We start from the raw sequence: 23,137 nt of genomic DNA on the forward strand, positions 1-23,137 counted from the left end.
TATCAAAAAGAGCATTGTACACTTCCCTCCAGTCTGAGAAACAACAGTTCACCACTACTCTCTGCTTTCTGTCCCATAGCTAATTTTGTATCCATGCTGCCACTGTCCCTTTAATCCCATGGGCTTTAAATTTGCTAACAGGTCTTGTGGTACTTTGTCAAATGCCCTTTCAAAGTCCATACACACATCAACCGCAGTACCCTCATTCATTTATAAGAACATACTTTTCCAAATGCCAAATAGTTGTGTGCCAGATTGTCTCAAAAACCAGACTCTCCTGTAGATGCCTGGTTTTATCCCTCTTCTCCCCCCCTATAAATAAATATATTATATATACACACACAAATATATATATATAAAAAAAAGATGCAACATTTGCAATCCTCTTGTCCTCTGGCAGCACCTCCATATCAAATAGGAGGATTGGAAGATTGTGGTCAGAGCCTCTGCAATTTCCACATTTACTTCCCTCAGTAACCTAGGATGCATCCATCCAGACTAGGTGACTTTTCTACTTTGAGGACTGCCAACCTTTTAAGTACATGTTCTTTAACCTATCCAGTATCACCAGTGCCTCCTCCTTTACTGTTACATTGTCTACACTAGAGAAAAGAATGCTGCCAAAGTCCCCACCAACACCTGGGAGTCCCTGGCCAAAGACCACCCTAAGTGGAAGAGCAGCATCTGGGATGGTGCTAAGCACCTAGAGTCTAGTCGCCGAGAGCATGCAGAAAACAAGTGCAGGCAGCGGAAGGAGCTTGCGCCAAACCAGACTCCCCACCCACCCTTTCCTTCAACGACTGTCTGTCCCACCTGTGACAGAGACTGTAATTCCCGTATTGGACTGTTCAGTCACCTAAGAACTCACTTTTAGAGTGGAAGCAAGTCTTCCTCGATTTTGAGGGACTGCCTATGATGACATGTAGTGCCTCAGCCATGCCCTCTGCCTCCACATCATCTTTTTGGTTCAAAATCAGCCACACCCTTTCACTATTTATTTATAAGACTTCTGGGTTCCCTTTTATGTTAGCTGCTAATCTATTCTCAGATTCTCTTTGCCCCTCTTAAATCACATTTTTACATCATCTCTGTACTTTCTATATTCACCTTGGTTTTCTACTATATTAACCACCTTACAATCATAAATCACCTTTTTATGTCATCTTTATCCAGGGAGGTCTAGCTTTGAATGCCCTTCCTTCTTTCCTTCCTCCACCCCCTTCATAGGAATGTGTCTGCTATGTACCCGAACCATCTCCTCTTTGAAGGCCTCCCATTGCTAAATGACTGTTTTGCCTATCAATTTTTCATTCCAATCCACCTGGGCAAGATCCTTTTTCAACTCAATAAAGTTAGCCCTCCTCCAGTTAGGTATGGAAAATTAAAGCACCCCATCATGCAACTGTGGAGCTCTGAATCAGACCCAGGAGCACATCATTGAGCACTGCCCTCAGAAGAAATGCGCAGACAGCCCACAAGATATCCACACCGTTACACAGGAAGCTATGCCCTGGATATGTAACTTAGATATTGACATTTGATTTGCTACTACCATACGAAAAAGGTAGTATTTTTACACTTGATTGTACCATGTCCTTTTCCATTACTATTCTAAACCTAATATGATCACTGTTCCCCAAATGCTCTCCCACTGAAACATGCCCCAGAACTAGATTCCTTTCTCGTTGGGTTGGAAACACACTGATCAAGAAAGTTCTATTGTACACATTTACTGGAATTTCTCTCCCTTATGCTGTTGCTATCCTCGTCTATAATTAGGTCCCCCATTATCACTACTCTGTAGTTCTTCCATCTTTCTGTAATTTGCCGATAAATTTGCTCCTCGATCCCCTTCCCACTATTTGGTGGCCTAAAGTGTACACCTAGTAGTGTAATAGCTCCTCTATTGTTCCTTAATTCTAACCAAATAGACTCTTTGTCCCCTCAATTACATCACCCCTCTCCAGTGCTAGAATAGTTTCCTTCATCAATATTACCACCCCACCTCCTTTTTTTCCTTCCCTAGCTTTCCTGAATACCTTAGAGTCTGGAATATTAAGTTCACAATCGTCCACTTGAGTCTGGTATCCACTATTGCCATGTGGCAATACGTGCCTGCAGCTCACCAACTTTATTTACCATACTCCGTGCATTTACGTACATGCACGCCACACCCAGCTTAGGTTACTTTGCATTTGTCCGCTGTCTGATCCCTCCTATTTATTAACTATTCTTTACTCCGTGCTATTTGCCTCCCCTAGTCCCGTGCACCTGGTTGCTCCTCTATGGTTTCATCCTGGTGCCCAACCCCTTGCTAAATTAGTTTAAACCCTCCCCTATAGTACTAGTTAACCTTCCTGCGAGGACATTGGTCCCAGCTCTGTTGAGGTACAAACTGTCCACCTTGAACAGATCGCTCCTGCCCCAGAAATCTGAAGCCCTCCCTCCTGCAGCATTTCTCCAGCCACACATTAAGCCATTTTATCCTATTTCTGTACTCACTGACACGTGGCACTGGGAGTAATCCAGAGATTACTAACTTTGAGGTCCTACTTTTTAAAAATTTCCTCCCTAGCTCCTGAAACTCTTGACTGCAGGATCCCAACCCTTTTCCTGCCTATGTTATTGATTCCCACATGGTCCATGACTTCTGACTTTTCTCCTCCCCCCACCAAAAAAAAAAGTGTTCTGCACCCTCTCAGTGATGTCCTTTACCCTGGCACTAGGGAGGCAACACACCATGCGGGACTCACATTGGCAGTTACAGAAACACCTGTATCAAATCCTCTATGACCACTGCAGTTCTATGCTTTGCTGTGCCCCGAAGGCCGTCATTTGCCCCACGGTGCCATGGATGTGCTCTAATCTGCACTTCCCGAAAGTGTATTCACCCTCACTGGTATTCAGTTTGAGTGTGGCACACTCCCAGAGGATTCCTGCACTGCCTGACGGTCACCCACTTACTATCCGACTGAACTCTCTCTAGCCGCAGGACGACCATCCTGGTACATGTGCTCCAGGAAATTCTCAGACTCGCATATGCCCTGCAGTGATTCCAAATGCTCACATTCAGAAACCCCGAGCTAGAGTTCGAGCAACTGGAGGCACTTCTTGCACACATGGTTATCCAGGACAAATGAAGCAACCATGGCAAAGGTTGTGCAGGCAATGGGTCTCAGCTGTCCCATCATTTGGCTTAAAAAAAATTATTTTACATCTAATTACTAATTATTTATACATTTACTGTTGCCCCTTGGTTCAAAGCATTTAGCACCTCCTGCGCCTCTGCACTGAATTCCCAGTCACCAAATTCCCTTTGCCACTCCGTTTAGCAGATACTCCCAGATCATCTGTAGCATTTAAATGCAAGTCAGTCTTTCATTCACCCAAATGAAGGCGGGCACTCATCGGCACTGGAGCAGACAGTAGGCAAATGAGTAGGCAGGTTAACTAGCCTAACCTTCTTGCTCAAGCACTTTAATGCTTCTTTCACAAACTCCCAACAGTTCAGGTAAGATTGGGAATAGGCCGTATGGGAATCACAGATGTTAATATATGCATTTTATAACTATGCTTCAACACACAGGCAATGCACCATATGCTTGTCCCAATTTCATCTCTTCTAATCTTAACAAAATGATGTATCTGTTTATCCTCCCCCATAAAAGTGAGACCACCTTTTCCAAATTCTACAAAAGACTTGTTAGAGAACACTTTAGCTTATTCATTTCCATATATCTGAAATGAAGGAGCAAACAAAGCTCTGCAGGCGTCCTATGTTGGACACAGAACATTAGTTTGTCAGCATGACATTCTAGTAAAAGAAAAAAGATCAAAAATGAAAAAAAAAGGTTTTAATTCAACTACCTTTAATTGGGACTAAAATCAATTACTAAGCAGTTAATGGTTCCTGGACTCTTTTAAACAGGTTACGAACCAGATCTAACAATTCCAAAAATGGTTAATGTTTCAATACTCAATTTGCCATAAATTATAAATATTTCCCACTTGAGCGTATCCATTGATTGAGAAGCTTCTATGGGTTAAAAGGTATATTTAAGGTTTTCTGTAAAACCTTAAAGTACTGAATAAAAAGACAGAATTGTAATATTTTTTCTCGATGCCAATTAATCAAGTTAAACTGGGTTGCCAGACCCTTTACAAGCCAATAAACTAATGTGCATCACACAATGTCATATAATGTGCAAGGGATCGTTTTTACATAATTGATTTTGTACATTTATATTTCAAGAAAGCTCTGAACATATTTGGTCACTAAAACTGAAGCTGGGCAGAAATGTGGAGGAAAAAAAGTGAAAGTGTGCTGAAGGAAACAAAGCCCTTCCACATTAGCAGGCACCATCTGTTTCATAATGGCAGCTTCACACCAGAGAATATTTCAAGAGCAGCTTTTACCAACAAGCTCTCAAAACAATTGCACGGTAGCCAACATCCGTCATCATCATCATAGGCAGTCCCTCAGAATCGAGGAAGACTTGCTTCCACTCCTGAAGTGAGTTCTTTGGTGGCTGAACAGTCCAATACAAGAGCCACAGACCCTGTCATAGGTGGGACAGACATTCGCCGAGGGAAGGGGTGGGTGGGACTGGTTTGCCACACGCTCCTTCCGCTGCCTGCGCTCGATCTCTTCACGCTCTCGGAGTTGAGCTTCGAAGAACTCAACGCCCTCCCGGATGCACTTTCTCCACCTAGGGCGGTCTTCTGCCTGGGTCTCCCAAGTGTCAGTGGTGACGTCGCACTTTATCAGGGATGCTTTGAGGGTGTCCTTGTAACGTTTACGCTGCCCACCTTTGACTCGTTTGCTGGGAAGGAGCTCCGCATAGAGCATTTGCTTAGGGAGTCTCGTATCTGGCATGCAAAATATGTGGCCTGCTTCAATGTGTAGTCAGTGCTTCAATGCTGGGGATGTTAGCCTGGGCGAGGACACTGATGTTGGTGCGCCTGTACTCCCAGGGGATTTGCAGGATCTTGTGGAGACATCGTAGGTGATATATCTCCAGCGACTTGATGTCTTCTGTACATCGTCCATGCCTCTGATCCATACAGGAGGGCGGGTATTACTACAGCCCTGTAGACCATGAGCTTGGTGGTAGATTTGAGGGCCTGGTCTTCGAACACTTCCTCAAACGGCCGAAGGCTGCACTGGAGGCGATGTTGAATCTCCGCATCAATGTCTGCTTTTGTTGATAAGAGGCTCCCGAGGTATGGGAAATGGTTCACGTTGTCGAGGGCCGCGCCATGAATCTTGATGACTGGGAGGCAGTGTTGTGCGGCGAGGACAGGTTGGTGGAATATGGATTTGAAAGCACCCCTTCTATAGCCAATTGTGGACATTATGCATTTTAACCACCCAGGATTAATATAATTAATTTGACAATTTAGGCAACAGAAATGGCTGCCTAGGTAACAATATATTAACAGCAAGTAGTCATTCAAGCACTTAAAAAATAATAGGAATGGGCAGTCAACACAGATTTATGAAAGAGAAATCATGTTTGACATTTGTTAGACTTTTGATGTTGCAACTATCAGAATAGATAAGGGGGAAAACAGTGGATGTGGTGTATTTGGATTTTCAGAAGGCATTTGATAAGGTGCCACACGAGGTTATTAAACAAAATGAGGGTGCATGGGATTGTGGGTAATATACTAGCATGGATTGAGGATTGGTTAATGGACAGAAAACAGTAGGAATAAACAAGTCATTTTCAGGTTGGCAATGATAACAATGATTTGGATGAGGGGACCAAATGTAATATATCCAAGTTTGCTGATGATACAAAGCTAGGTGGGAATGTAAGTTGTGAAGAGGTTTGAAGGGGTGGGCAAGAACATGGCAAATGGAATATAATGTCGAGAGATGTGAAGTAGGAAAAATAGATACAGTAATTTTTGAAACAGTGAGAGATTGGGAAATGTTGGTGTTCAGAGGGACCTGGGTGTCCTTGTACATGAATCACAAAGTTAACATGCAGGTACAGCAAGCAATTAAGAAAGCAAATGACATGTTGGCCTTTACTACAAGAGAATTTGAGTACAAGAGTAAAGATGTCTTACTCCAATTATATAGGGACCTGGTGAGACAACATCTGGATTATTGTGAACAGTTTTGGTCTCCTTACCCAAGGAATGATATACTTGCCATAGAGGGGAAATGTCTTCACTCAGTGGGTGGCGAATCTTTGGAATTCTGTATCCCAGAAGGCTGTGGATGCTCAGTCGTTGAGTATATTCAAGACAAAGATCGATAGATTTTTAAATAGTAAGGGACCAAGGGATACGGGGATAGTGCAGGAAAGTGGAGTTGAGGTAGAAGATCTTAGTGAATGGCAGAGCAGGCTCGAGGGGTCAAATGCCCTACTCCTGCTCCCAATTCTTATTTCACGGATTGCTGCACCTGGTATATTGTACTTTCTGCAACACATCAGCTTGGCTCACCTGAACGCACTCGTGCCTCCGTCAAATTTTTTAGTTTAGTGATAGAGGATGATGTGTCAAACACAATGGAGATGTCAAGAAGGGATAATGTAGTCAGAGAGGATATAATTCATGACTTTGGCCAGGCTGGCATCAAAGTTGTGAGCAGGGCAGAAGCTGAACCGAAGGGATTTAATTAAGTAGTTCTGGGAGAGATGGGTAGAGACTCCGGACATATTCATGACAGGAAAGGAGGTTAGGGATGGGATGGTGGTTGGCATAGGTAGGATGTGTCCAAAGATGGATTTTTTGGAGAGAGAGTCATGTTTGGGAAGGGAGGGGGATATTAGCTGAGCAAAAGAAACAATTATGCCAAGTGTGAGAGCCAAGAGTAGAGTTGGTGGCAGATTGAGAGAATGAGATGCAGGTCTCATGAAAGATGAGCTTGGAAAGAATGGGTGTTGGCAGATACAAAAAAACTCCAATGTAACAGGGACCAGATGTGGTGGTGGGTGGGGGGAGGGGCAGGGGGAAGTAGCAGCACAGGTAGCTACACAATCTTGGTATTAAAAAAAAATCCATGAGTTCTTACTTGGTTTTGAAAGCTAGGGCAGATACGCTTGGGAAAGGGGATTTGAGAAGGTGGAGGATTTTCCTTCCAGAATCATTCTCTATCAATTCAAACAGTTGGGAGTTGATTGAGGAGAGCACAACATACTGGTGATTAATACGATCGGGGTAGATCATGCGATAGCTTTGCTCGATTTTGTGGGTCTCAGATGGAAATGAACAAAGATGAGCACTGTTCATGGGAGTGAGATGGCGAGTGACTGGACTGGGTAGCGAAGGCAAAATGGTAAAGGAACAGTAGAGCAGGTCAGTAGTTGCAGTGGTACATTGGCAGGCAAAGAGCCAGAGGAGAGGGAGCTGTGAGCTTGAAAGTGATTTAGTGAACTGGGGGAGTTTTTTGTTCCGGGGCAGATGCCGAGGGTAGTGGCGCTGGGACAAAACAAGAGATACAAGAGTGGTTATGGGATGGGTTAATCTCAGTTAATGCAAGTCAATCCTACTGCAGTGCAATACCACCACATGGCAATTAGATGTCACATTGGAAGGATCGTATTCACATAGTCAGCAAGAAATCAAACTATTGCAACAGTGACTTGAATTATGAAAACACTCAATGAGAGCCTAACGTAATAATGTAACTATCTCCAGATATTACCTCCTCTTTAATACAAGCAAATGCACCTGGGGGGGGGGGGGGGGGGTGGTCCAAGAATACAAGATCTTTGTATAGATTATCCCACAAAATGTAATTTCTGGCAAAAAGAACATTGAGCAAATTGTGATACCATAACTAGCCTTAGCTTGAAATTCAGAAGTACACCCCATACTACTATGGTGCAATATTTTTTCCTTTTTCTGTAACAGACATCATGTGGTTTCCAACATTACAGCAATAAATTACACTTCAAATATACTTGGCTGTAAAGCGCTTTGGGATGTCCCGAAGTTGTGAAAAGCACTATTTAAATGCAAGTTTTTTCATTTAGACTGAATAGGAATTAGTACCATATGTGGAAGTTTTGTATTTGTGTCTATTGGGAATATGACCAAGACTTACCAAACTCACATCACATGGGGCCTATAAAAACATTAACCTCTGTGCTATTTGCAGGTTTGTTTCTTCACTAACCGAATGCAAGAAATACATTTGCTTTAAACAGTTGAAGAAGTTAGTGTTTTTCATGTAACTGCATGACTCAATAACATTAGTCATCAAATTTAAGAGTTACTGTAGATGAAATTTAATTAATGAACTATTCATGTCTCAATATTCAATCACCATAACCTCTGCAGGACTCCTTTGCTGCATTGAAATTAAAAAGATTTTTTAAATCGGCAGCAAAAATACTGTAAAATTGCTGACATGGCTGAATAATAAAAGCATATTAGACAAAGTTGTAGTGTTTAGACACTGACCTTTCACCTCTGGGACAAGGTCTCAAAACCAGTACAGTCCCACAAATCTTCATGAGATGAATCACCAGTTAAAGAATTTTTGGTGGTGTTGGTTTAGGGAATACTTGGCCAGGACACTGGAGAACTCGCTGCTCATTTTCAAAAAGTACTGAGTGTACCTGATTATTTGTTTCCCCTTGTGTTCCTGTGAACGTAGAAGATACTTTGAACAAATATTTTGTATCGGTCTTCACAGCAGAAGACACTAAAAACATCCTGATAGTGGTCAATCAAGGTGCTAGAGGGAGAAAGGAACTTAATACAACCACTAAAAAAAAGTAGTACGTGGTAAAATAATGAGACTAAAAGGAAGACAAGTCCCCTGGACCTGATGGCTTGCATCCTAGGGTCTTAAAAGAAGTGGCTTCAGAGATAGTGGATGCATTGGTTGTAATCTACTAAAATTCCCTGGATTCTGGAGAGGTCCCAGTAGATTGGAAAAGCGCAAATGTAACGCCTTATTTTAAAAATTCAGAGCAGGCCGGGGAGCAGAAGGAGCAGCGTGGAGGCCTGGCCCAGCAGGCTGAGTGGCCCCCCCGGCCTGAGAGCATCATCGGAGCAGGCCGGGGAGTGAAAGGAGCGGCGTGGAGGCGTACCACTCCAGGGAGCAGCACGTGCTGGAGCAGGAGAGCAATGGCAGTGAAAAGGGCCGTCACCAAGGTCCAGGTTGGTGATTGCAGCATGGGCAGATACAGCAAGAGCGGCGAGAGATTGTAGAGGGACCTGATCAGGGCCCAGGAGAGGCGCGAGTTCAAGGCCCTGGGGCTGCACGGGCTGGCCCACACTGCGACATGCGTGCGCACTAGGTCTGTGCAGCAGAGCTGGTCTTCAGTCGTCCTGGCTAATCCTTGCTACTGGACCAAGACCTAGCTCTGTCAAGCTTGTGTGGTGGCTGGTGTGCAACGGCCTCAACACGTTAAAAAAAAAATCCACGCACAGGCATCTTCCATCCTTCAAGATTTAGTTCGGGACCAGGAATTTTAGGTCCTTCATTGAAACACCTGTGAACTTCTTAACGTGGAAGCAAGTCATCCTCGGTCGAGGGACTGCCTTTCATGATGATGATGAAAAAAAGGAGGCAGACAGAAAGCAGGAAACTATAGACCCAACATCTGTCGTTGGGGAAAAGCTGGAGTCCATTATTAAGGAAACAGTAGCAGGACATTTGGAAAAGCATGATTCAATTAAGCAGAGTCAGCATGGTTTTATGAAAGGGAAATAATGTTTGACAAATTTGCTGGAGTTCTTTGAGGATGTAATGAGCAGGGTGGATAAGGGGGAACCAGTGGATGTGGTGTATTTGGATTTCCAGAAGGCATTCGATAAGGTGCCACATAAAAGGTTACTGCACAAGATAAAAGTTCACGGGGTTGGGAGTAATATATTAGCAAGCATAGAGGATTGGCTAACTAACAGAAAACGAGTTGGGATAAATGGGTCATTTTCCAGTTGGCAAACAGTAACTAATGGGGTGCCACAGGGATCGGTGTTGGAGCCTCAACTATTTACAATCTATATTAATAATTTGGATGAAGGGACCAAGTGTAATGTAGCCAAGTTTGCTGATGATACAAAGATGAGTGGGAAAGCAAATTGTGAAGAGGACACAAAAAACCTGCAATGGGATATAGACAGGCTAAGTGAGTGGGCAAAAATTTGGCAGATGGGAGTACAATGTGGGAAAATGTGAAGTGATCCACTTTGACAGAAAAAAAAAAATAGAAAAAGCAAGTTATAATTTAAATGGAGAAAAATTGCAAAGTGCAGTAGTACAGAGGGACCAAGGGGTCCTTGTGCATGAAACACAAAAAGTTAGTATGCAGGTACAGCAAATAATCAGGGAGGCAAATGGAATGTTGACCTTTATTGCAAAGGGGATGGAGTATAAAAGCAGAGAAGTCCTGCTACAACTGTACAGGGTATTGGTGAGGCCACACCTAGAGCACTGCGTACAGTTTTGGTCTACGTATTTAAAGGAAGTATATACTTGCATTGGAGGCTGTTCAGATAAGGTTCACTAGGTTGATTCCGGAGACGAGGGTGTTGACTTATGAAGATAGGTTGAGCCTATGCTCATTGGAGTTCAGAAGAATGAGAGGTGATCTTATCGAAACATAAGATAATGAGAGGGCTCGTTAAGGTAGATGCAGAGAGGATATTTCCACTCATAGGGGAAACTAAAACTAGGGGACATAGTCTCAGAATAAGGGGCCACCCATTTAAAACTGAGATGAGGAAGAATTTCTTCTGAGGGTTGTAAATCTATTCTCTGCCCCAAAGCTGTGGAGGCTGGGTTATTGAATATATTTGCAGTGGTGAGACACAGATTTTTGAGCGATAAGGGAATAAATGGTTATGGAGAGCAGGCAGGGAAGTGGAGTTGAATCCATGATCAGATGATATTAAATGGCGGAGCAGGCTTGAGGCGCCAAATGGCATACTCCTGCTCCTATTTCTTATGTTCTTAAGTGCTTTGGGATGATATTCTATGCTAAAGGGCAATGAAAATTGGTGTTGGTGGAGGAAAGTTAGCCAGGAGACTGGGAAAACTGCCTGCACACATGGTCTTGGTTTAACATCACATGATACCACTAATCCCAGATGTACACAAATAGTACAAAAAAGTCCAAAAAATTGAGAAATAGAGGTGAAGAAATGATAAGCATTTTGTTCATAAACTTGGAGAAGTTTCTTCCCAGTCAATGCTTAATTTTCTTACACATTTTAAAAACAAGTACTATTTCAAGGCACAAATTAAGGCTGCGGAGCAAACTGACCACAGGACAAATTGTTAATAGAGGTTAGTGGCCTAATATGATAGAAACTAAATTATGTACTTACTGTAATGTAATTTTGAAGCCAGCCACAAAAATCCTGCACAAGATGCTTTCCATGGGTTGAAAGTAGTGCAGTCAGTATATATCTAGAATGCTTTTACCTGTTAACTGGACCAGTCACATTCACACCAACACTAGCCTATTGCTCAAGTCATCGAATTTTTTTTTCCATTACATACAACAGCTGCAATTTGCATTCTTTTCAACTCTAATGTTAAATACAATGGGCCCAAGTTTCCACATGATTTGCGCCTGATTTTTTTTAGGAGCAACTGGTGGAGAACGGACTATCTTAGAAATCGCAATTCTCCACATTTTTTTTTCTGCAGTTCTAGTCAGTTAGAACAGTTTCACTTTGGAGCAGAATTTTTTCTTCAAAAGGGGGCGTGTCCAGCCACTGACCTGATTTCAAAGTTTCCACAGTGAAAACGTATGGAGCAAGTGAAGATTTTTGTAGAACTGAAAAAATCTTGTCTACACATTAAAAAAAAATCAGGCGCAGGTTACAAATTAGGCGTCCAGAACGAGGTGGGGGGGGGGGGGGGGGGGGGGGCGGGGAAGGGAAGTCATTAAATTCTACAATAAATCCTTATTTATACTTATACAAATATTATACAAATAAATCCAACCTGAATAAACATTAATAAGCAAAGAAAAGATTAAATAAACCATCTTCCTATCTGTGTGAAAGTGCTAGTCAGCTCAGCGGTGTGGCGTCGTTCCCGCGAACAGGAGGGAGGGAGGGGCAGTCGGGCAATAAGCAGGCAGCAAGCAGCCTTCCACTTGAGGTGGCAGCCTTACAGTCAGCTCAGCGGTGTGGCGTCGTTCCCGCGAACGGGAGGGAGGGAGGAGGCAGCCGTTCCCGACGGCGGGCGGGGGGGGGAAGGAGGCAGTGAGAAGGCTGCAGGAAGCCTCAGAAGTTGAGCAGCCATTCCCGACGGCGGGGGGGGGGGGGGGGGGGGGGAGAGGCAGTCAGGAAACGGCTGCCTCAACTTCTGAGGCTTCCTGTAGCCTTCTCACTGCTGCAAGAAGCCTCAGTGCTGATCATAGAAGGGCAATGTGCTTTTATTAAAAAATGTTCAAAAATTAAACAGCTACAAAGAACTACAAAAATGGCCGAGTGCCAATGTTTCCTTCACACTGCGTGTGCGCGAACGCTCCAACGCGCACGCGCAGCGTTGCCGGCACGAAAAAAAACTAATTTAAATGGTACCCGCCCTCTCCCACTTACAAAATCGGTGCAAGTGGTAGGCTCTGCCCCCCTGGGCGCCACGCCAAGCAGACATGGAGCTGTAGGGCGCTCCAGAATCGCGCGTTTTTGGCGCGAAAAACGGGCACCCAGCTCGGAGAGGCGCCCGTTTTGTAGCGTGTGGAAACTTGGGGCCAATGTCACAGAACTGAGAAATAAGCAGAACACAACCATAATTTACAGTATTCTCTAAACAAAGAAAAAGCTGGACTCAACAAATTTACTATTTTGCTAGATTATTAGTCACATTATCCTGAAATGGTTGAAGGTGCCTTTTTCATAACGTTATTTACTCAGCAATTGTGAGCCAACTTCACAAATCAACAATTATTTAGCAGCAACATTCAAGGGAAATAGAACTCAAGTTATTTGTTGGATTGAAAAATAATTAAACAAAGCTTGAAGATAAATCTTTCAACAATCCTAATTCCTAACGTCTGCTATTTAGGGACTATATAAATTTAATTTAAAAATCAGTAAAAAAAATTTTTATAAAGGGAGAAAAAGATTAGGAAACATTTATATCCTAAATCAACAATATTAAATCCATCTTCACAAAAGAGGATGCTGCCAATCTAACAGTAAAGGGGAATGGGGTAGAGAAATTAGATTGGATTAAGAGATAATGGGGTGGTACTTTAAAAAGTTGGCAGCGCTCAAAGTAGATGTGTTACCTGGTCCGAATGGGGTGCATCCTAGGTTGCTGAAGGGAGCAAGAGTGGAAATAGCAGGGGCTCTGGCTACAATCTTTCAATTTTCCTTGGATATGGGAATGATGCCAGAGTGGAGGGTTGCAAATGTTGCAACAGTGTTCAAAAAGGGAGAAGCGGGATAATCCTACAGGCCAGTCAGCGTAATGTCAGAGGTGTGGAAACTTCGAGAGCATAATCCGGGACAAAATTAATTGTCACTTTAAGGACATGGGATAATAAATGATAGCTAATCTGGATTTGTTAAAGGAAAATTGTGTCTGACAAACTTGATTGAGTTCTTCAAGCTAGGAGGGAACACCGGAGGAGCAGCCAGCCCCAGGACACAGTCCTCCTAGGTCAGGGATCGGTGCGCTGTGTCCTGGGACTGGCTGCTCCTCTTATCCCCGCTCCTGCTCCGGTGTTTCTTCCTAGGTTGGGGGGGGGGGGGGGGGGGGGCATCGGCACATTGTGTCCTGGGGCTGGCTGCTCCCTCCTAGGTTGGGTCGGCACGGAGAGGGAGCAAGGCCCGAGTTTTGCAGCCAGAGCTTGGCAGAGGTGTTCAGGAGCCGACCACTGTCATCAGGACCCCGTAAGTCTAGGGTCGGCGTGACCTCCCGTGGCCCAGAAAATTCTCTGGTCCGGCATCACAGGTCCCAAGGGTTCCGGACTGGAGAGGTACAACCTGTACCTCACATTTATAGGTGTTGAACTTCATTAACCAATTATATGCCCATTCTGCAAGTTTATGAGCACCCCCTGTAATTTGTTGCAGGCCTCCTCAGTATTGACTCCCCCCACCAATTGGTGCCATCCAGAAATTTAGAAATTGGCTAAGAGACAGAAAGCAAAGAATAATGGTGAACACTTCCCCCCCAGGAGTCGGTATTAGGGGCAAAGCTCCTTGATGGATATACATGCGATCATTTCAAAGTTCGGAGTTGACACAAAACTTGAAATGTAGTAAACTGTGGATGATAGTAACAAACTTCAAGAGGACATAGACTGCTGGTATGGGCAGAGACATGGCAGATGGAATTTAATGCAAAGAAGATTGAAGTGATGCATTTTGGATGGAAAAATTAGGTAATATAAGCAAAATGGGACAATTTCAAAGGATGTGCAGGGAACAGAGGGTTCACATGCACAAATCTTTAAAGGTGGCAGGACAAGATAATACAGCTGTTTTTTTTTAAAAAGCATACAGAATCCTGAGCCTTATAAAGAGGCATGGAGTACAAAAGCAAGGAAGTTATGCTACACCTTTATATAAAAAAAAAAATCACTGCTTAGGCCTCAGCTGGAGCAGTGTGTCCAATTCTGGACACCACATTTCAGGAAGAATGTCAAGGCCTTGGAGAGGATACAGAGGTGGTTTACTGGATTGATAACAGGGATGAAACATTTCAGTTACATGGAGAGACTAGAGAAGCTGGGATTATTCTCCCTAGAACAGAAAAGATTAAGAGAAGATTTAATAGAAGTGCTCAAAATTAAAAGGTTTTGATAGAGTAAATAGGGAGAAACTACTTCCACAAGCAAAAGGGTCAATAACTAGAAGACACAAATTTAAAATAATTAGCAAAAGGAACCAAGGGGAAGAGAATTTTTTTTTTTTTTTACATGTCAAGTTATGATGAGCTGGAATGTACTATCTGAAAGGGTGGCAGAAGCCGATTCAATAGTAATTTTCAAAAGGGCATTGGATATAGACTCGAAAGGGGAAATTTGCAGGGCTATGGCAAAAAAAAGGGGAATCTGACTAACTGGATAGCTCTTTCAAATAGCCAACAAACAGGATGGATCAAATGTATGATTCTATAACAATTGGAGCTAGATTCCAAGTTTGCTGCATATTAATCCTGAAAAGTAGTAAAAATGCAATTTGGTTAACGCTTTATTATAGGCACATCGTCACTTGCATTCAGTAATGGATAAAATCTATTCACTTTGCATTATTCAGTTATTAATCATCTTTGGCATTTCTGTATCAACTTCAAGTTTGGAATAAGCTTTAGTCATTACAAAGTAACAAATCTGGTACCTGTTGCTTAAACTCAATAGCAGATTATATAATTGAAATGTAATTCAAATATCTGCCAATCTAGATCATAAATTCATTAAACATTGCAGCAGCAAGAACTTCTTCACATACACATAGCTTTGTCTCCTACACTGTGTAATTGAACAATGTTAAATTTCTAATGCTTTATTTTAAATAGCCAGCCATTTTCTCGTTTCATTCATTATATGAAGAGCAGGGCATGCATATTCTGTTACTATCCAAAATATATGTACATCGTAAATGTTTCATCTGGAATCTGCGCTAGTTACTGAAATGACAGCCAAAGTTGAAACATTTTTAAACAAGGATCCTTGCATGTGATAAATATCCGAAAACGAGTTTTATAGATCACCGTCCTGTATTTTATAAAGCAATAAAGGTTAAATGAAATATACTTGACGATTAACAACCCATCCAACCCCTCCCCCCGAAGCAGGGATTACTCAGCTCTCCGATGTTCACCATTTGCAGAAATCCGGGGAACTCGATCTCATCTCTGACGCATTTTTGTTCAGAAAAGCTATTTAAATGTCATCCTCGATAAATGAAATAATCATAATACGAATGGATTTGCCACTGGCAACACGAACCTAATTAGCCCCGACTCTGTTTTTGAAGCTGGTACACATTATCTCTTGCTCTCTATACGCGTGTGTGTGTGCAAGAAAAACCCTGCAATGCTGCTGTTGCGTTTGATCCAAACCCTGGAGCTTCCCATTCAAAAGCGTGCGACTGTCGGTCGCTGATCCTTTTCCCACTAAAACCACCCCAATGCTCGCCTACGGTTTGCAGGTTTTAATTATGAAAAAAAGAGACGTGACAAAATGGGGGGAGGGGGGCGGTAGTGCAGCCGAATTAAATCCTCTCCAAATCCAGTGAGCGGCACCGATTTATAGCGCTGTCTGCGGCAGCGGATCAGACCTAACGCCATCATGCATTGCTTAGACCGCGCACTAAATACCCGGGACAAAGACAAGGCGGCGGCGCGAGGGAGAATACAACATTAACACACCCGGCGGCTACCTCTGCGCTTCGTGTCGTTTTTTTTTTGTGTTACCTTGAGTATATATATATATATATATTTTTCTCCCTTCGGTGAGTCGGTTTTCGTCAACCTCTTACAACATGAACCATATCACACAGATTTCCGTCAGCACTTCACCTTTCGCACAGCGTCAGCGCCTCCTCACTTCCTCTCTCCTCCCCCTCGCGCCCCGGCCTACATTTGCCGTTGGGAAGAGCCGAGTGGGAGAACGGGGGGGGGGGGGGGGGGGGGGTCTTGCGCTCTGCTCCCTGGGAATTGGAACACCGCCCACTCACCGACCGTTAGAGCGCAAAAAAAACACAGCCGAATCCAATCAGGCACCCAGATGCTCCCCGCATGCGCAGTGATTCCACCCGCCCTCCTCGCTGGCAACGAGAGCCACGCTGCGCGTTAGGTGACGTCAGAAGATTGACAGCCGCGCTCAACCAACCGCAAGCCGGATTGATGCGGTAGTCGCACGGCCCCCCCGTCAGTAAATCACCAATCGGCGCCCAAGTAGGCGTTCGGCAAGTTCGGTTGAATCGTGGCGAGTTCAACCAAGCTTTCCATTGAGGGGGAAAGATCGCGAGCTTTCCTGCTTTCGGGTCTGGGTACAAACAACATCTTCCACATTTGAGGTAGGTTGGCTGAGTTTAAAATCTAGCTGTTTGCTGAAGACGGCCATTGTTTTTAAACCATCGCGTGCAAATGGAAATAAACGAAGCTCTTAAATGTTCCAAGGAAATTGTTTTTGCTGATAATATTTTTGTTTATGTGGGGCAAGTTGTATTGTTTGTCCCCTGCACGTAGGCCTCGGCGACGCAATGACTTCCCTACCCCCAGAGTCAAAATTTCTATCGAGCAGTACAATCCTTTCACTTTTCTTTTCACTGCTTCAGCAAACTTGATTCAAATACGAACGTTGCTACATCACAGTTTGCTTCAGAACTTCATTATAACGTAGGCTTTGGGTTAGGGAGGCTCGAGTGGAGCCTTATGAAGAAGGGCATCTACAACAATTTTTTGAGATTAAGGTCTGTACATGTTGTAGATGTGTATTTTCCAATGTGTAATAAGACATTCTAGGGCTTGATTTAATTTGTTGAAATATGAATTAAAAAAACAGTTTCCAAATTGAGACATTTATTAGTTTTAGTAAATTCAACATAGAATTTCAATCTTCAGAAGTTTAGACTTACATTTTGTGAAAAACATGACGTTTTGGTTGACATGCTTTATCCTTTTCGGTCTATTGGTTACGGGACACAAACTAAATGTAGAAATGTAAAGGTTTTATAATGTGTGTGTGTGTGTGTCCTGTTGCAGTTTTAAATGTAAGCAAGCAGGATTTTCCCAACTACAAATGTGTTTACTAACATTTTCACAATGCTCTTTAGGTACTGGAGACATTTCAAAATGCTTTGTGGAATAATGGGGGGAAACATGGATACAGGCAAAAAGAGAATGAGCTCGGGAATTGAGCTGCAAGTACAATCAAATATTTTTTTACATCCACGGTATCAAGGTGGAGGGAATTCCAGAAGACCGGGTGAAGTGCCAGAAGGAGAAGCTGCTGATGGGGGAGTGAGGACAAGGAATAGTGCAGAGGGGTATAGAATGTGTAATATACAATTGGAAAAGATTGCTGAGTGAGGAGGAAGGTGTTAAAATCATTTGTTTGGACACTGGCTGACAGTGGACTGATGATGGGACGGCAACACTGTGGATGTGTGTATGTATGGTAATACAGGCTCTGAATGAGTTGTAATTTATGGCGTGTGAAGGATGGCTATCAATGTATTTGAGAAATCAAACCTTGAGATTGGAGTTTAGGTGTTAGTGGGGGAGAAGTGAGACAGGTGATGTGAAGATGCAAGAAAGCAGATTTAGTGATGGAACTGATCAGTAGAGGGGTTCAAGACTCAGCAGGTTAAGCAGTATACCAAGACTACATCTCTGTACTTAGAGTTTCCACCTGAGAGGTTGTTGGAGTCAAAGCCAGACACATGTTGGTCCTCGTGGGAGCTAAGAAATATGACTTTTTTTGCCAACATAACATTTTGTAAGCTTTCAATATATCCAAACCCTGTTTGGTCCATCATAAAGTAAATCGTAAGTATCTGCACTGTGCATTACCATTTGTTCTGCATCGTCTACATTTTGTGCCCCTCAGATTGACAGTCAGATGATTTAAATCATTTCCTCACCAACTGGAGGTTTGGAGATGTTGTCAGGCAGCTACTTTGAGGTAGAAGATTGAGAGAGAGTAATAAAAGAGAGGTTACTGTAATACCCTTTTCAGACACCTGGACAGAATACAAAAAAAGGCTTGTTGTCTTTGAGTCAGAGGTACTCAAGTGTTTTGACTTCACCGGCTGCGTAGTTGTGCTCGCACCATCCAGCTACATATAGAGTTTAAATCTATGTTGCTATTAATTTGTATATTTCTCAGAACTAGGCATTATGATGTAGGATTTATCCATCATTGAGGCATTAGTGCTAAGAATAGCTCTTTCTAAGCCCACAACATAGGACAAAACGCCGAATAAGAAATATAACCGCAAATGGGACTGAATTGTTTGGATTTTAACAGCTGATTATTTGGAGGCACAATTTGAACACCCCTTTGATTTTTATTTTACATGACAAATAAAATCAATACAATATTTTAAAAAGTAAAGGGTTCAATCCATATTTTTTGTGGATTTAAAAAAAACGTGATTCAGCTGACCATGGATAATACCACAGGCAACTTACTACAGTATTAAAAGTAATGTATTTTGGGGTAGGAAACCTGCTGTCCTTGCCTGGTCTGGTCTGTTCCTGACTCCAGTCCCACACCAATGTGGTTGACTCTTTAAGTGGCCTAGCAAGCAGCTCGGTGCTCTCCCAGTCAGATAGGGATGGGCAATAAATGCTGGCCTTACCAGCAATACCTACCCTGAGAATGAATTTTTTTAATATAATCTAAACTGCCTATATACCTTCTCTCTTGCGGCTATCTGAAACCTATTATTGGAGTTCAGTTTCTCTTTCCCATTAAGAATCTTGAATACTTGGTAAAATATCTCCCCTGAGATTTTTCCAGAATGAACATCCCAGGGTCTCTAGCCTCTCACAGCTCAAATGCCTTCATCTAGATATGAAGTTTGCCTTTTTCTGCATCACCTCAATGCCTGATACCCTAGCTGTAATACAGTAACCACAGTTGTACATAATAGTCTGGGATATGGCTGTACCAGTACCTCATAGACTCACCACCAGTTTATGCTGACAGATAGCTAATATTTCACTAGTATGAGATCTACATCTTGAATGAACCTTGTCTATGCAGGTGCTGATTAGAATTGAGGATTAATGATGGAAAATGAACATTGGGTTTCAGCCAAATCTAAATAACAGAATGTACCGTCACACTACTTTTCATATAATCTAGGACAGAGAACTTTGAGTACCTTGTCTCACAAATAGATTGGTTTAATGCAGTTATTTGTGTAATGCCTTGAGTTCTGATCGAGGTAAAAGTTTTGACAACCTCTAATGAACCAGAACTTTCTTATCAAAACTACTACAGTATTAACATTACCCTGCAAACTTTAATAGAGGTCCCGCACGTACTGTTTATTAGAGTACTATTGCTACTCTTGGAACAGTTATTGGTGCACTGTTTGTTTAAATAGTGAGTTCTTGATCTAATACAGTAATGAGCTCCAAAATATGCACATGAAATCTTGATGCAGCAAAAAATAATTAATTGATTTCACCTTTTGACAAAATGATCTCTTGATATATGTGCATCTTATTATCTGCTATTGCCTAAATATGGTTCTAGCTGTGGAAAACTTTATGCCGCATGTTCTGTTGTAAGTACCATTTGGCATGATCGGCGATTCTTGAATTTGGCCAGTACAGATTTCTGGACTCACCAGAGGTGTGCCTCTTTTGTCTGCCTTGAAGTGCTCCAAAAATCTTCGAGCCAAGTTTGGCCGCTCCCCAGCCCCTCCTCGATGGTGGTGTAGCGTGGCCACTGGATTCGGGGGCGGAGCCAGGTCCCGGCGCTGAAAACAGTGTCGGGACTTCTGCACATGTGCGATAGAGTGTGCATGCCCCCAGGATCTGAGTGTGTGCTGCAGGCTGTGTGGGAGGGGCCGAAGCGTGCCGCCCCTATCCCTGGCTGAATGGTCTCCCTCATCGGCTGCCCGCTCCCTTCCCGGGCCGTATTTTGGTAGGATTTCTATTTTTTATTTGTTATTGATTGATTGCGTATTACTTTGGTCTTGGTGCTTTAGGTGCAGGGTTGCTTCTATTTTTTATTAATTAATTGCTTATTACCTTCTTGCTTTGTTTAGTGCTTTGTAAGTCTTGGTGCTAGGTGCAGGTCCGCTCAGCTTCCTTGTATTTTTTATTTGTGATTGAATGCTTATTTTTTTGCTTTGTTTAGTGCTTGGTGCTTTAGAATGTGCTTACCTGCGCTGATTTCTTCACTCTCCGCAAGGGTTTTCTGTGCAGGCCACAAGTGGCCACATATGCTGGCCTAAGTTAGTTTGGAGCAACTATTAGCTGCCCAAACTGGCTTAAATGACCAAAACAGGTGGCTGGTAACACCCACTTTTGGAAAAAAAAACAAAACTTAAAAAAAAATCCTAACTAATTCACTTACACTGGCGCAAATTAAATGTGCAGAATGGGGATTTTTAAGATACTCCAGAAAAATTAAGTTGCTCTTTTTAAAAAAAAAAACAGAGCAACTCCTGGGCAAATTTGGGCCCATAGAGTCTACAGCACAGAAATGGGCCATTTGGCCCAACTGATCCATGCTCCACACGAGCCCCCTCCCACCCTACTTCACCTAACCCTATCAACATATCCTGCTACTTGTATATCCATCTTGAGGATCTACTTGCAAGACATCAACCCAGTATTCTCAAATTAAGATGACTGTCAAGATTGTATGTAGAAGGAGGCATAAAACTCATTTACAAATACTTAGTGATGAAATACTGTTAATTTCCAAACAGATAAATGGTAGCTACCAAGTAGGTGGAAAACATGCACCTTGAATTTTTTTTTATTTGCGTGTGATGATTTAGTGTTTAAAAACGACATATTGGCAGACTGTTCCATGTATTAAATAACATGTTTGGAATGTGGCTTGGGAGTTTGTCCTTTAGATCACTTTAAAATAAAGACTGATTTAAACCAGTTGGCTAAGAATCAATTTAAAAATATAGAAGATTGCTGTTTAAAATGGTAATGATCATGTGCTATAATTTACTTCATATTTGACTTTTACTGTGCAAAGTGAATTCTGATGATTACTTTTAAGTTGCACTGGTTGAAATCTAAGTCCAACAACTAAAATCACTAATGCTTCTGTCAGAATATGCATTTGAATGTTGAGAAGGGCATTGTGAGAAAATAAGTTGAGCCTTACCTACCTTTACAAAGATAAGCTGAACATTTCACCAATATCGGTGTAAAAATTAGAAAGATGGGCAAAATTCAGATTTAGAGGCATGATACATAATTTATCAGTGCACAATATTTAAAATAATTATCTGTAATTTGAAGTCAGCACGAAGGATAATGAAATAAAACAAACTGGTGCAATTTTAATATTTATATTATGAGCTTTAGCAACAAAGTGATATTCCAAGAAAAGACTCCCCTTTGCAGCATCTTTCTGAGATTTGTATTCTATCTTGAACCCCTTGGAACTTGCCCATGATGTTACCCACTGCCAGAATATGGATTTCTTTTGCATGCAAAATGGTGACCGAGTTGAATAATAATAACTTTTATTTATAGGGCACCTCTAACTTAGTAAAACATTCTAAGGTGCTTCACAACAATTTTACAACACATTAGATATTGACCATTGAGGGAAAGAGAGAAAAATCGTGAGAAGGAAGTGTAAAAAGAGGTTAAAGGCTCGGGTCTGAAACGGCAGCCAAAATACGCACGCAGATAGACACAGGTGAAAAAACAAAAAAAGAAATTCAAATTACATTGTAAATAATACAATAAGGAGTATACAATAGTAACATCAGTGTAATGAAGATTAATTATAATTAAACAAAATTAAATACCATATTTATAAATTAAGTTTTTAAAAAAAAATTTAAATCAGCAATTGAAGCAAATTTAAATCAATTAGCTTTCTTTAAATAAAATTCATTCCCTGTCTGTTGAATCAAGACTTTAGAAACTTCAAAATCCCAGTCAATCTATACAGATGTTTAGACAATCAGTAAATTATTTTGGTCAACTTCAATTTTCAGATTGTGCCTAAATATCTGTAACTGCCAATTCTTTTATTACTATAGTAGCATTTTGATTTGGTTTTGGGTAGCAAATTCCTTGCTTAACAAATGCATATTTCTTTTAATGTTCTTTTACCTTTTCTCTGATTTGCTGATTCTTTTATTCTGATAAACTTAGAATTTCTTTTGAAGTGGGAAAGAAGCCTATCAAGCTCATTCCCTCTGAGAATATGGTATAATATAACGTCAGCATATTTATTTGTGTCTCTTGACCAAGTACTGTAAGAATTAGTGCACTTGAGGTTAAGACATTTGCACTAAAATAACAATAACCAAAGATTGACAATGTACACAGTAACCTTTCTGTGAAATTAAAAAGGAAATTAAGAAAGCAAAGAAAGGGCATGAAAAAATATTGGCAAGTAAAATCAAGGAAAACCCAAAGATGTTTTATAAATACATTAAGAGCAAGAGGATAACTTAAAGAGTAGGGCCTATTAGAGACCATAAAGGTCATCATCATCATAGGTGGTCCCTCGAACGAGGA

General features: G+C 41.9%; 2 protein-coding genes across 3 annotated transcripts in view; one reads left to right on the top strand and one right to left on the bottom strand.

The window, feature by feature from the left end:
• LOC139277550 (dnaJ homolog subfamily C member 5) overlaps positions 1–16,537 on the bottom strand; it is a 71,260-nt gene extending 54,723 nt beyond the window's left edge. Inside the window, exon 1 of one of the 2 annotated variants that reach the window (XM_070896144.1) lies at positions 16,466–16,537. The gene's annotated coding sequence lies outside the window, so the exon portion shown is untranslated. Of the gene's footprint in view, positions 1–16,360 lie in introns of both variants that reach the window. The other variant, XM_070896143.1, reaches the window with a different exon arrangement.
• Positions 16,538–16,884: 347 nt separating this feature from the next.
• The window catches only part of LOC139277551 (glucose-induced degradation protein 8 homolog), a 29,330-nt gene continuing 23,077 nt past the window's right edge, over positions 16,885–23,137 (top strand). Inside the window, exon 1 of the mRNA XM_070896145.1 lies at positions 16,885–16,965. The gene's annotated coding sequence lies outside the window, so the exon portion shown is untranslated. The remainder of the gene's footprint in view (positions 16,966–23,137) is intronic.

This window comes from Pristiophorus japonicus, chromosome 12 (assembly GCF_044704955.1).
Source record: "Pristiophorus japonicus isolate sPriJap1 chromosome 12, sPriJap1.hap1, whole genome shotgun sequence".
NCBI lineage: Eukaryota > Metazoa > Chordata > Chondrichthyes > Pristiophoridae > Pristiophorus > Pristiophorus japonicus.